This window comes from Molothrus aeneus, chromosome 18 (genome assembly GCF_037042795.1).
Source record: "Molothrus aeneus isolate 106 chromosome 18, BPBGC_Maene_1.0, whole genome shotgun sequence".
Classification (NCBI taxonomy): Eukaryota; Metazoa; Chordata; class Aves; order Passeriformes; family Icteridae; genus Molothrus; species Molothrus aeneus.
This window is the reverse complement of record NC_089663.1, coordinates 9,325,224-9,330,279: the sequence shown is the minus strand read 5'-3', so window position 1 is coordinate 9,330,279 and position 5,056 is coordinate 9,325,224. Positions and strand designations below refer to the sequence as shown.

General features: G+C 50.4%; 1 non-coding gene across 1 annotated transcript; it reads left to right on the top strand.

Annotated features, from left to right (window-relative positions):
- Positions 1-4,338: 4,338 nt before the first annotated feature.
- On the top strand, positions 4,339-4,411 carry TRNAK-CUU (transfer RNA lysine (anticodon CUU)). The gene has a single exon. It is a non-coding gene; the product is annotated as a tRNA-Lys (tRNA).
- Positions 4,412-5,056: the final 645 nt, after the last annotated feature.

Genomic DNA, 5,056 nt, shown 5'->3' with positions numbered 1-5,056 from the left:
CCAGGCCCAGCTGTGCCCTGGGGCTGGCAGTGCCCAGGGAGGCCAGAGGGGCTTGGCCAGGTGGGCTTTGCCTCGTGGGGTAGCTGTGAGAGGTTTGCTGAGCAGGAGCTTGCTCTGTGTCACCTGCTGTCACCTGCTGTCACCTGCTGTCACCTTTCTCCCGAGCACAGAGCCCCTCCTGTGGACACGCTCACCACCAGGGCCATGGCTGGGCACTGACAGGTCACTGCCTCCTCCAGCTGTTCCCATTCCACCCTGCTCCTTCCATAGCTCCCACCTCACCCACGGAGCTGTGAGCTCTGCTCAGAGGTGCTGGATTTTCCTGAGCTGTCTCTGAGTATCTTTCAATATGTGGGGTTGGCACAAGAGGTTCCCAGCCAGTCCCATGCAGACACCTTGGGTGTTGGTTTTGTTTTTTTTGTCAGTGACTTTGCAGCAAGTGCAATTCTCTGTTTGCAACCACCATTCTGTGAAGGTCCCCATAAAGTGCTTCCCAAAATCCCAGCTGTGCTCCTGCCTGTGCCAAGCTGGGCTGTGAGTGCTGGAGCCCAGCCCAGGCTCTGCTCATCCCAGTGCTGTGCCAGTACAAGGCTAAACCATCCCACTGGGGCACACTGGGGCACACTGGAGGGAAGAGCAGAGGTGAAGCACAGCCCCACTGCCCTGGGAAGCAGCAGGGCTGGGTGGGTTGACCTGGAGAGGAGCTGGGTCTCCAGCTCAGGGTTTGGGAACTTTATTTTCCACTGTGCCCTGGTGGGATGACCGGGATCCCTGGGATGGGCAGCAGCGTGTGGGCAGCACAGGAGGGGTTGATGGCACGTGAGGATGGAAATGAGATGTGGAGGGAGCTCCTGGCTGCTGGAGAGGGCAACTGGAACCTGCTCATGTCATTGAAAACTCCTTCCTCACCTTTCACAGCAAACAGCAAAGAGTAGAAATGAGACCTGAGGTCAATCTGATTGTCCCTGTTAAAACAGAGACATATAGAATAAAATAAATTCAAGTAAAATTTAAAAAAAGGGAAAAATACAATACAATACAATACAATACAATACAATAAAATACAATAAAATAAAATAAAATAAAATAAAATAAAATAAAATAAAATAAAATAAAATAAAACAAAATAAAATAAAGTAATAACACCTAAGCAGACAAAGACAAGTGACGGCAGAAGCTGCACCACTGAGCATCCCAGCAGCTTCACAGCCTCTGCCTCTCCACCTGTGATACCATCAGAGGCACTGATTGCATTGCAGGTTTGTTATCAGCCTCTCCTATCCATCTCCCAGGGATAATCTCTTTGCTCCCACATCAGGCAGTGCTGATCCCTGTCCTGCCCTGGTGCAGTGAGCCTGGCTGCCCTGAGAGCCACCCAGAGTGCTTCAAGTAAATCCCTCCCAGACCACAGCAGAGGCAGCAGCTCTGCAGAATGGTTCCTTCCCATCCAGGCCAGCACCAACACAGCCAAGGTTTGGACTAAAAGGAATTTTTATTCCTGAAAATACTCATTTGTACCTCAACCAATGGGTTCTGGGGTGGGTGTATCCATTAGAGAATATTTGATGGCACCACTGCCCTGCCACACCTGACTGGCACCTGCTGCCAAAGTGGAGGTGCTCACACAAGAATCCGAATTAAATGGCAGTGAAAATGGGACATGTCTTAATTAATCCACATTAAACTCCTCTGTGGACATTAAGTCAGGATTGAAATCCCAATGCTTGGGTTTAGTTCACTTTAATGTTAAATAAAGTTTTCACTGCGGGAGGACGTTTAATGAGGTTTAGGTAAATCACACCTTAAATTAATTCTAATTAAATTTCCTGAGTAACTCTGGAAAAGCAGGACCCAATGAAGCAGATCCTCCTATCTATATACATATTATTTTATTTGCAGCAAGCAAATACACCATAACCAAGGTCAACTCCTGCATGGCTGAAAACTTCAATTTTCCTGCTCCATGGTGGCCCAAGGTCAATCCCATCCCACAGGACCCTGGAGGACCTCACACTGTGCTGCTCCCATGTGGCAGCCCCATGTCCTTGTCCCTTCACCAAGCTCTGTCCTGGTCCTTACCCATTTGTAGGGAGGAGCAGGGACAGGAGCCTCCCCTGCCACAGAGACGGATGCAGATTACGCCATTAATTTTTTATGTGAATTCAAAAAAAATTCCATGTTGACTCCATGACGCAAATGGGTATGAAAATCCTGGCGAGCGCACTCATTGTTACAGAAATCAAATGGCTCAACAGCCACTAATGAGGCAGACAAGAAGCCTCACTCACCCTCTGAGGATTTGAAGGCAAGAAGAGAAGAAGGAGCGCGTTACATTATTCATGTGCCTTGTTCGAGTTTCAAATCCTTGCAAGTCGCAGCAAAGGGGGATTTGGGAAGTGCTGGTGACCTGCTCTGCATGGAGAGGGGGCACAGAAAGTCCTGTTCCCTAACTGAGAACTCCTTGCAAATGCAGCTCCCACCCAGGCAGGGCTCCCTGCCCTGGGATGTGCTTGGAAATGCCCCAGAGATGCTCCGGGAATGCCCCAGGGATGTCCCGGGATGGGGAGGATTTACCCCATGATTGCTGGGCACTGCCCACCCACAGGACCTGACCTCCCTGCAAACTGTTTAAAACACTCCATATTCTGCTAAAACAGGTGCAAAATTCGTTTAGATTTCTTTAAAAAATTCTTTTAGTGCAAAATTCTTTTAGGGGAAGAAAGGGAAAACCTGGGAGAACAGTTTATCTGAGGAGGAGACGTGCAGGCAGGGGTGAGGTGCACAGTGCGGCTGTTGACCAAGTATTAAGGGCTAATAAACAGATTCTGGGAGTTCTTCTGCATTTTGTAATTATGACTTGCCCATAAAACCCTCCTGGCCAACATTATCTCAGCCAGCTTTATGAGTGCTCACGAAGTTAATGCAGAGCTGTAAATCCGCAGCAGGTCATGGGAGTGAGAGCAGAGGAAGTGTCTGTAAATCTGGAGGAATTGCTCCAGTTTGTTTGTTTAATAAAATCCTGGCCTATGAGGAGCTGCAGGTTCCTTTTGGGGCTGTGTGTCCACCCATCCCTGCCTGGCAGGGACATGAGGGACTCTGTGTCTGTCTGTCCATTGGATGTATCCCGTTCTCTGCATCCAAAGCATCCTCTGAGTCTGGATTCAGTATTTGAAGCTGTGTTCCCTCACTGTCACCATCCAGGGCCACCACCCAGTGCCACCAAGGTGCCCATCTGTGCCACTCACCCCTGGCAGAGCTGCTGTGCCACAGAGAGTGTTGGGAGCATTGGGACTGTGGTTGAGCACAGCCAAGGTGGAGTTAAACTCCTTCCTCACACCTCTCCGGGTCAGCATATATTTGCTTGGATTTTACATTGGAATTTGAAATCCACAGCCACAAGGAAACATTTATTTTCTTGCCCTTCAATGATCAAACAAGTGGCGCCGAGGCACAAGGAAGCGGAGTTTCCATTAGGAGAACTGTTTTCTTTTTGCTGTAAAATATCAAATATTTTGACATTTCCATCAGACTTTCCTTTGTATCAAAGCTGCAATGGCAGAACAATCTCAAGGCATTTAGACTTCAGAGGTTTGTGCGTTTCTGAGCATTCCCTCCTTTACAAGGGGACACCTCTGAAGGGACGTGTGATTTCTCTCTCAGAGACCAAAGGAAAGGTAATAAAAACAAGAGCCCTGTGAGGGCTCCAGGGAAGTGGCTGTGAGCTGATCCCCTCTCAGGAGCTGCAGTGTCCCAGAGGGTGGGTGAGCTCCTGGACATCGGGTCATCATCATCATCATCATCATCATCATCATCATCATCACACCCACCCCATGGCTGCAGGATGGTGTCACTGAGAGACAGGATCCATCTCAGAGCCCCAGAGTGGCTGGAGAGGGAAAGCAGCTGCTTCTCTCTGAGGCAAAGCTCTTGTCCAGGTCCTGTCCCAGCCTGAGCAGGGACAGATCCATTTTTAGAGAGTCACAGAACCGTTAAGGCTGAAAGAGACCTCCAATAGTGCCATGCCAATGTCGTCAAGGGCCACCTTCACTCTTTGTTTGAGCATCTCCAGGGGTGGTGACTCCATCACTTCCCTGGGGACCCTGTTTGTGACACGTCAGAGCAAAGTCACCCCCAAATGCTGCTGGGGGCACCCTGTGTGTCCCTGCTGCCCCAGGTGGGTCCCCTTGTAGGGCTGTGTGACTAACACCATTCCTTCTCTCTGCTTGAACCAAAAAGAGCCTGCAATCCCTGGCATTTCAGGAGTGACCTGCACCCTTCAGTGAGGGAGGAGATTGCAGATTTGTCCCTGGCCGTGCTGCCTGCACCTGTCCTGGGGTAGCCTGGCGAGCTCAGTTGGTAGAGCATGAGACTCTTAATCTCAGGGCCATGGGTTTGAGCCCCATGCTGGGTGCCAGCTGTAAAGGCTGATACCTCTGGGGCCTTCAGGTCTGATCCAGCTAGCTCTGAACAGCTCTTGCCCCTCGCAGCATTTACAAGGAAAAAAGTAAAAGACTTGAGTGCCAGCTGTAAAGGCTGATATCTCTCCAGGACCTTCAGGTCTGATCCAGCTAGCTCTGGACCCCGGCCCCTCGCAGCCTTTACAAGGAAAAAAGTAAAAGACTAGAGGCGCTCTTCTCCTCGGAACCAAAAATCCCACAGCTTTATTGAGGAATTACTCCAGGGGGTCCAAGATGGGAAAAGAGCAAAGGAGAAGTAGAGGGTGAGGGTCTTGTCCCAGGAGATTTTAAGTCCAGGGGAATGGGGGGTGGAGGACAGGGACCACAGCCAGTGGGATGCAAGTGAGGAGGGAGCGAGGGGAGGAGTAAACCTGGAAGAGACCACCACCATGGGGCTTTGGGGGAAAAGGGGAGAATGGGAAAAACCATGAGATCAGTCCAAATTACCAAACACCCAGTGCAAAACCAACGACTGAATGAACCATTTAGTGCAATGCAACATGGGCAGCCTGCCCTGCTCATGGGTGCCCTGCCGTCCCCACGGCCATGTGGGACCTGGAGGGACCTGCAGCACATCTGCAGCGCCTGTGAGCAGCCAC